We start from the raw sequence: 10,233 nt of genomic DNA, 5'->3' as shown, positions 1-10,233 counted from the left end.
CTGGTCTCAGTGGCAAAGATTACCTTCTTCACTATCACCTGATTTGTGAAGAGATATTCCCCCTCTTATTAGTCACACAGGTAAGTAATCCTCTATACATTGTCACCGGCTTCAGAGGTGGTGATTATTGCACTGTAATTTTCTAACCTTTGTTTTCTAAGTTGTTCGGTTTTGAAGCTGCTTCTACTCTGCCGCTGAAACTGGATGAATGCAATGTGTGTTGTCAATTTGTAATTCTTTTACTTCTCTTGTCTTTCATGCTGATGAGTCATTTCTTCAGAGAGCAACTAGAGAACTTAATTAAAATATGAAAACATGTCCGCTAAAGAGAGATTAGAAAATAGCTATTTTCTTGGTCGGGCCAGTACAGGAAACTGGGAGTTGCAGATTTAGAATTACCTTAATGCTCTGAAGTGCTGGCCTGGCAGATTGTCAAGGATGGGGGATACATTCTGAATTTCAGGAAGGATATTGATCACTTGGGAAAGAAAATTGTTTATTAAAGTATTTTAACCGTTTGTTGCAGAAATCTTGCTTCCCTGGCTCTAAGATCAGAGTTACACAAATACAGAAGGAAGCTGCTGAACATATACAAAACTGTTATATGCAGCTGTACAGTCAGATCGGGGTTCCAGTACATATTTACTTCAGCAGATGTAGTTTAGGATTCAGTTGTGACTTGGACTACATGCACGATGCACAAGGCAGTAGTAAGGAAGCCCTTCCCTTTACCTCTACAAGGTGTAACCCAGGGGTTCTCAAACTGGGGGTCAGTACCCCTTGGGGGGTCACAAGGTTATTATACAGGGGGGTCGCAAGCTCTCAGCCTCCACCCAAACCCTGCTTTGCCTCTAGCATTTATAATGGTGTTAGATATATTAAAAGGTGTTTTTAATTTATAAGGGGGGATCACACTCAGAGGCTTGCTATGTGAAAGGGGTCACCAGTACAAAAGTTTGAGAACCACTGGTGTAACCTCACCTTGCGTCCAAGCATTTAGGAAGAAATGGGGCTACTTGCTTCCTTACACCCTCTTCAAAGCAAGTGGGAATGGAGGGGCAAGGAATAGACAGAATCTTGGTTCCACACCTCAGTGCACTGGCCAGACAATCTGTGCTATCCTGGGGAGGATTAGTACTTTACTGCAGGTATATGTCAGCAATAAATTATTCTTCCTTTGGGGGGGGGAAGAGGGGAGAAAGGAGGAGCAGCAGCAAATTGGAAGCTAGGGAGAAATTGAGACTGAGGTATCCCTCTGAGGTATTCGTCAAACAACTATCCCCTCTCTTGATAGAGAGGGGCCCTGCTAGAGGCCTTTGTCCTTCTCTGTTCCCAGGCTTTGCTCCATCTCATCTGAACCTGTTTGGCAGATTGGCTTGAGATGAAGGTAAAATAACTCAAGTGAATATATCTGGCACTGTCTCTTAACAACACTTAAGTGTTTGCTGAGGGAGGGAGCTTTAGCCATTTTCTCCTTCCTGCTTGTTTTTCCTTATTAAACCCAGCCAATATATTCATACAGAAAACATCCCAGTAACTAGGTCAACATACAGTATTCATCAATTACAGAGCAGCCCCAAATCCATCACAGAAGATTAGCAGTGATTTCCAGCTTGGATAGTGTGAACCAACCATCTTACTGGCAGGTAATTTTTTGCCAGTTGTGTAGCCTATGATTGTTTGGAGGCAAAAAATTCTGTTTTTTGGGGTTTTTTTGGGCTGTCTTAAGAATCATGTTGTCTTACCATAGTATCTAAAAATACCCATCGTGCTGTGTGCATGACACCTTCATGATTTGAATTGCCTCTCCAATCAGGTTTGATCACAGATAAAGTAAGCTGAGCCTACTTCCAGTAAATTAAAAATCTTCAATCAATGGGCTTTAGCGTCAAAAAATTCTATAAAATAATTAATAATAATGAGGACTTTGTATTTACACAGCATTTTTCATTCAAACCTCTCAAAGGATCCTACAACCATCAGGTAGGCCATATAGCATCCCTGCTAAGTATTTCTATACCCATTTTTGCAGTTAACTGAAAGTGAGTAACTTGCCCTACCCTTTGTGATGTTGCACTCCATATATTTTATGGAAATATGCTTATGAGTGTGAATATATCATAACTGGAATAGGCTTTATGCAAAAGGTCTCTTGTAAGGTCTCATACCAAAGGTTATAACCTACTGAATATATTCCTATTTGTATGTATGTATGCATGTATCATTCTTGTATTTGAAGCTAGAAATATGAAGTATATCTCTGAGGTCCTATAGTAATTATGCAGAGTGGGCCATTAATGGTGGTTTACAATCTTGTGGCTCCCATTGACTAGGACAATTGGTTGTAAATGGCTCTGTTTACTTACAAACCTTCCTGTATATGTAGGCCAGCCCAGGAAGAATGGAGGCTGGGGTCTCTCAGGACATGTGACCACGTCACATGATACTGGAATCCATCTTAAATCTGGTACTTTTCCATTTAGAAGAAGGGTTGGGGACCCCGAGAGACAAAAGATTTCCCCCTTGTGCCAAAACTATAAAAGGAGGTGGAACAAGACAAAGGAGGCTGCCAGTCATGAGAAAACCCTGAGTTTCCACCTAAGATGTCTGCTGGAACTAACAAGGACTGTACCAGGGAAAGGATCGGGCCCAGACTAGGAATGAGTCTGGTCTGTGAAAGAAGCTTATTGGACCATCTCTGAGGGTGAGATTTTACCTGGAATCAGTTTCTAAATGTATTAAGTAGATATAGAATATTATTGGAAGGGACCTCAGGTGGTCATCTAGTTCAACCCCCTGCTCAGAGCAGGACCAATCCCCAGACAGATTTTTGCCCCAAATCATTAGACTTAGACTTGCGTGTTTTTGCTTTATTTTGCTTGGTGACTTACTTTGTTCTATCAGTTATTACTTGAAACCACTTAAATCCCACTTGTTATACGTAATAAAATCACTTTTGTTTATTAATGAACGCAGAGTAAGTGATTAATACCTGGGGGAGAAAACAGCTGTGCATCTCTCTATCAGTGTTATAGAGGGCGAACAATTTATGAGTTTACTCTGTGTAAGCTTTACACAGAGTAAAATGGATTTATTTGGGGTTTGGATCCAATTGGAGGCTGGGTGCAGGAGGCAAGTAACTTGCTGAGCAGTTTTTAGTTAAAGTCTGCAGCTTTGGGGGCATGGAGCTGACCTGGGTCTGGGTTGCAGCAGGCTAGAGTGTCTGGCTCAAAAGGGCAGTGTTCTGGAGTCCCAAGCTGGCAGGGAAAACGGGCTCAGAGGTAATCTCAGCACATCAGGTGACAGTCCAAAGGGGATCTCTGTGACCAAACCCGTCACACCCTCCCTATCAGAACTATCATCTTACTGTATCAACTACTGTCTTTGCTCGGCTGGCATGTGCAGGCTTCACTGCCCATTAAGCCTTTTCTCCCACAGGCACCTATGCACTCATGCTAATACATGATACACATTTTCTGAAAAAAAAAAATCAGAAAGCTACTATCTCTATTAGGTCCCTCCCACCTCTGCTGTGATGCCTACAGGGGTGAGAGTGATAGGACTATCCAGAGAGTTCAAACTCTGTTGCCCTTCCATGCACACTGCTTGAGGGAGAACAGCATAGGCTCCGCCGGAACCACAGGCATCTCTCCCTGATCATGCCCATGACCTGCTCTACCCACCTTCGATACATGGCCATGCAGCATGCCACCCTTCTTCCCTCCCCACAAAATATTATCTTCTTTTGCATAGCAAAATTGGATTATTTCTCTGCCATGGAACCCTCCATGGCATTAGAGACCAGGGCAAAATTTGCCCTATAGGATGATTTCTTATCCTTACTTTCAAGGCTCTTCACCCTTTTGCTCTTGCCTGCATCACTATTGTCATTTCAGCCCACTCTCAGCATCTCACTTTGTCCTCCCTAACAGCCAGAACACTTTCACTTCCCAGTGCCAGACACCCTCCTTTTCCTCCTTAGAACTCACTTCTTTCATTCCATACAAATCTCTGCATTAGTTTGAATGACTTCAGTGAAGCTACACTGGTATACACCTGCGGAAGACTGAAGCCCTGGTATCTTACATACCAAGTGCTGTGCAAACATATGGTGCTCTATAAACAACAAAAAACCACTAACAATTTTCTGAAGATCGTTGTATTTACAGAACACTTTAATCTAACCAATAGCAGTTTTTCTAAAGACAACTCCCCCTTGTTTAGTGTTTTCAGCACATGCTGCTATTTGTGCAAGAGTCAAAGAACTACCAAGTTGAGAAAGCAGAAAGTTTTTCATTTATTTTGGCTAACCTAGAGAAAAGTTGGAGTGCAGAATCTGATTGCCAAACCCAGAATGAAGATACACAAATGGGAAGAGATAGTAAAGGTTTAACTTAACTGATGAAAGAAACAAGTTTCAAGGATGTCCATGTTTCCTTGCTTTTATCAGTGTTAATCGTTAATCAGGAAAAGAGTTCTGAGAACAGAGGGTGTGCGTCAACTCTTAGGAGTTAAACTCAGAGGATGAAACTATTAAATCATTGTTTCAAATACATTTGTGAGTGACAGGCCCAAAAGGGTTAAAATTCAGTCTCCATTTGGAAATGCCCTCAACACAAGCACACAAACACTGCAAAAATCAGCATTAATGTGTTCTGGCCAGCAGTGGTCCCACACATGCAAGTTATTCCTACTGGGATCACAAACCTGCATGGACATTGGAACCATTGAGCAGACATGGGATAGGTACAAAAACACATGAGCAATGCCTCTTGATGTTAGAGTTCAGGGGAGTCCACAAGGGGGTGCAAAACTTCATAGGATCCAATTCTGAGCTCACACTGGAATAACTTCACTGACTTCAGTGGACTCTCTCCTAATCTACACCCACATCCAGACCCTATTCCTTAAGATCATTTTCCTTCCTACAGTGAGATACCATAACTTGTAAAGACTACAAACTCCTCTAACAGTGACCTCTTTTGTCAAGAAGAGGTAACGTAGCTGTTGTATAAAAATGCCTCCCAGGCTGCTTTTCTGCATCAAGGAAGCCCCTCGTAAAAGTCTGCAAAAACACCAAGTCCTCCTTTAAGTTTTTTTTTCTTAAAACCCATTGTAACAGGGCTCACTCACTCCTAAGGTGCCTTCTCCTGGCTGCTCAGGGGATTAGCTTTGTCCAGGTCTGATACCTCATCCATCATTTGCTCTTGCCATGACCCCTCCCACTCTCTGGAACACAGCACACTTCCTCTTTATGACTTGGTTGCTTCCCTCTTTGTGGCTTGGCCCTCTGGCTAGATCACTATGAGTCTTCCCCTTTTGGGGGTTTCAAAGTCCCACAGGAGAAACCACCCCAGGAAGCCTTCAACTCTACTGCCCTGACTGTACCACTTCCCCAGTGGCTGGTAAGGGAACCTGTGCCCACTCTCTACTCTGGGTTCCAGCTCAGGGACCCTCTAATCAGCAGTTAAGGTCTTCTACAACACCCCACCTTGCTGTCATTTCCCTGAGCTTTTCCTGCTCTGCCCTGCTCAAGCGTCTGCTCCACCACTCTTCTGGGCAAATCCTTCCTTCAGGGTCCCTAGAGTTTCTACTCCCATTCTGTGTTACCTCCTTTCCTGCACTAGTGCCCAGAGAATGGTTGTAGCCTTCCTCCTATAGCCCCTGGCTATAGCCAGCTTCTTGGCTTTATACTAGCCCTGCCTTTTCCTTCTCAGCTGGGCTCAATCATCAGTCTGGGATTACTTAGGCCACCTAACTTCCCTCAGGTGTGGCCTATCTGGTTAATTGGCTCCTTCTCAGCCTCATTAATCCTTTCCAGGCTAATATGGGGTGAACATGTGCCATGATGCCTCCAGATAATGGCTAGGCAACTGGTGTGCTGTGGCCCCTGCTTATTATACTGTTAATAGCTATTATCTCCTGTTATCTTATGCTTCCTCAGTCTCTCATTCATATCCACCTGTTGCCTTTCATCTTAGATTGTAAGATCTTTTGGGCAAAGATTGTTTCTTATATGTTTATGCCCAATAAAATGGGGCCTAGTCTTCTAGGTACAACCACACTACTAATTAATATGTAATAAAGTGTCCAAGGTTAGCGATTAATGGGTTACTTTGTTTTCCTTGATTTGCGTTACAGAAATCAGTTAAGACTCATTTGCACATAATTTTTTAAAAAAAGCAGATGTAATAAAAGTTTTTTCCTCCTTAAAATAAATTGCATCCATTTGTTTGAGTGGTGCTAGATTTGCAGATCTGAACATTGATGTGCTGTATTTATCAACAGAATAGATGCAGTAGAGCTAATATTCTGCCAATATGCCTTCACTGTGACCTGGAAGGACCACCCGTAGGGAGAAGAGAATATTTTGTCTCCATGGCCCATTGGATTCCCTGCACAGACTGTCATTAACAGTTCACTGGTTAGTTTTTGTGGTATGGACACATCTCAGAGTCACCAAACAGAAATGTGTTTTATTTTTAAAAAAAAGCTAACTCACATTTGAATCATTCTTGTTACCTTCCTGCTAATAGAAATATATTGGGCTGTTTTTGTACTGTACAATAAATTCTGCTGCATAGGAAAAGGGAAATGCACAATCTTCCCTTGACTGTTTTCGAGTCTGAATGCAGCTTGTCCCCTGCCTCCTAATGGTGGCTATGCCATCCAGCCAGGCAAAAAAGAATTTATTTACCAAGCAAATAGCCTACTCAATAATGCCTCGATAGAAAAAAAAAAAACAACCAAAGCCTCCTCCAATAGAAACGAATTTGGCTGTTATTGTACAATACATAAAATTCTTTCAGCTGGCCAAATAACCCTTAAATCAGTGTTTATCAGTAAACACTTGAAACATTATCACTCAATTGCTTTTTCTCATGTTGATTTTTATGAAGCAGTCAGGTTCAGGCACCCAGCAGCTGTGTACTGCCTGGTACAGGTACAATGTTTGCCTTCTGACCTTTATAGAGCTTGGCTTTTATTTTTGCACGGTCAGCTTCTTTATCCTGTCCTTGTTTCCACTATTACACAGAGCGTGAAATATTCAGCCAAGCAAAATATAGAGCAAAGATTATTTGAAACAGAAAACATGCGTAAATCCTGTTTAAATGTGTCTGTGCTGGTAGGAAAGTAGAAAATAGGTTTTAGGTGAAAGGAAACACATTTATGTAAAGGCTAGGAACAGGTGAGAGAGAGCGTTAGTATTATTATTTGTATTACAATAGTCTCAGCCAAGATCAAGATCCCACTGTGCTAGGCATTGTACATACATAGAGTAATAGAAAGTTCCTGTCCGGAAGAGTTTAAAAAGCTAAATAGACAAGACTGTGAAGAAATGACTAATCTACATAGACAAGAGCAAGAAGAAGGAGTATTACCCTCCCCATTTGGCACATTGGGAATTAAGGCACAGAGAGATAAACGTGCCCAGGGTCACAGAGGAAGCCTGAAGCAGAAGTATGGATTGAACCCTGAATCCCTGTCCTATATTTGTTAACTGCTTTTTCTCTACTGCCTGGGGGGTGGCATTAGGAGGTTTGTCACCTGTCCCCTCCTCATGCAGGAAGTGGGAATCCCTGACAATGTCACCGGCTGAGTACACAACAGCTATGTGGTAAGCCTGGATTTCCATCACTGGCTGACTCCAGCAACTGTGCCCTTACTTTGTAAACGTAAGTCTCGGTGCCATCTGGACTTTGTACAAATTGACCAGAGCAGCTACTGGAAAGGGAAAGGGAAATGCACAACCTTCCACTGACTGTTTTCCAGTCTGAGTGCAGCTTGTCCCTTGTCTCCTAATGGTGGCTATGCCATCCATCGAGCCAAAAAGAATATATTAACCAAGCAAACAGCCTAATCAATAATGCATTGATAGAAAAAAAATCCACCAAAGCCTTCCTGGGGCCGCTTTGCAAGACTGTGATCGCAAAATGCTCCCAAGTGCCACCCAGCATCGCCTCTGTCTTGTGGGGAGTATGTTTAAGATTGTGGCTATTCATCTAGCTCCTTGCTGTAGCATTAGGAGAATGCCAAGCACCTTGATAAGGAGGCTATGTAAAGCTGGATGCTGTCCAGATACTTAGAGCCCTGCAAATTTGTGGGTATCTGCTTTATATCTGAAGACCAGATGCGGATACAAATTTTGTATCTATGCAGGGCTCTGATGGTAACAGCCCAGTGGGCAGCTGTGAGGAACCAGGGCACAGATCCTGCACCTGCCTTGGGCTGTGGCTCCCAGGTCGGGGAGAGCTGCGCTGGCAGCTGTGGGAAGCCTGGGTCCCTCCACCTGTCCTGGGCAGAGGGGCTGGGGGGCAGGGATAGATACTGGGCGGGGGGGGGCAGGGACATGGGCCGGGGGCTGCTCAGGCCCCCCGCCCAGGGCACGTGGAGGGTCCACCACGGCTCCACACAGCTGCCTGCCTGGCTTTTACTGTGGCCAGGCTGCCCCTTCAAGGCACCCCCTGTTGCAGCCCAGTCGGGGAGAGCTGCGCTGGCAGCTGTGGGGAGCCTGGATCCCTCTAACTGCTCTAAGAGGGGGGCCTGCAGGGCAGGGGCAGGGACAGGGGCTGGGGACCATTCGGGCCTCCTGCCCAGGGCAGGTGGAGGGATCCAGGCTCTCCACAGCTGCCAGTGCGGCTCTCCCTGACCCGGCTCCAGCCTGAGGGGAGGCGGCTCAGAGCTGCAGCCCGGCCATGGTAAGAGCCGGGTTGGCAGCTGTGGGGAGCTGTGGTGGACCCTCCACCTGCCCTGGGTGGGGGGTCCGAGTAGCCCCCGGGCAGCTCCACAGGTCCCCCTCGGCCAGGCCAGCGTGGAGCCCAGCTAAGGGTGAGGCAGGTCTGAGGGAAGGCCAGAGGGGCTGGGGAACTCCAGGCTGGCAACTCCCCAGGCTGCAGGGCCTTGCCCAAGGCCCCATAGAGGCACTGGGTGGCAGAGAGAGGCAGCAGATCCAGACCCAACCTTGCCTGTAATGAGTGGCTGACACTGCAGTCTGCCCCAGGGCGTGGAGGCGAGTTGGTGACTGGCCCTAGCCTATAACTGAGGCGAGGTAGGAATAGAAGGGGTGGGGGTTCCCCTGGGTGGGGAGACTCTGAGACTGCAGTGGTATTGCCAGGGGGCAGCATCCCAAACATGAGGGACACTGGGGCCAGCGGCAGCAGGACACCAGCCTGCAGAGGGTGCTCCAGAAGCTGGAAGAGCTAATTCCCAGGACAACCAGCAGGCAGTGCCGCAGCGGTGAGTCACGCATGGCTACAGGGATCTATAATCACCAGTTCCTCCAACTCTCACACAGAGGTTCTCCACCAGATTGGCATTGCGGCATCTGCCATGCATTGTTTACAATGAGTATGGAATCACCATCATCTCGGCACGACAGCCAAGTTCAGGATGTATTCTCCGTATCTTCTCCCTATTGCTGTACAGTTGCGAAATACAGACACTATGCCTTCAGACCAGGGAAAGCTGGAGGCTTTCTATATAAAATGCCAATGCCGTATATTGGGCATAAAGTGGAATGACTTCCTTGAAATGCAGATGTTTATGGTCATGCTGGTCCACAGACCAGAGGGGCAGCAGCACAACATACTGCCCCTAAAACAAGGCTCATGTAATAACCAAGCTCTCAAGAAGGTATTAACAATTTTTACTGGTAGGAAGCTCAGATAATCTCCTCAGTTCCATCAGCCAAGAGGGACATGGATCCATTTGTGTCACTGCTAATGCATTTTCCCCTTTATCATGGATTTGCTTATATTACATTTTCACGAAGCTTCAGCATGGGCAGCGCAGAGATGAGAAAGCGAGAGTGGCAAATGCAAATGAAAAAACAAATCCACCATATTTCCTGGCACAACTATAAAACTAGACCAAATGTTTCGATATCTTCTGTCATTCTCTTGGCTCTCTCAGTAACTCAGCAGATCTTACTTCTCAGGCAATGTTGTGCCAGGTTGAAAACTATGCAGCTTCAGGGATTTTCCACCATATTAAAGTAACTTTACAAGCAGCATAAAGCAAACAATGCAATAACATTTATGATGAGAAGAAACAGGTGAGATGGGGAAGAACTGTAATGAAGTCTGCAACCTTTTCTCTCTCTCCAGAGAGGCCCTATTCTGCAGTCCAATGCAAGGTTTTGCAGTCCAGATGTATTTCATATGCAGTGCACATCTGGGTTTGCAATGCCTTTTCTGTGGGGATAGGAATGCAGAAGGCCGAGGGCCAGAACTT

Source organism: Mauremys mutica, chromosome 13, assembly GCF_020497125.1.
Source record: "Mauremys mutica isolate MM-2020 ecotype Southern chromosome 13, ASM2049712v1, whole genome shotgun sequence".
NCBI lineage: Eukaryota > Metazoa > Chordata > Testudines > Geoemydidae > Mauremys > Mauremys mutica.
This window is presented reverse-complemented; position numbering follows the sequence as displayed.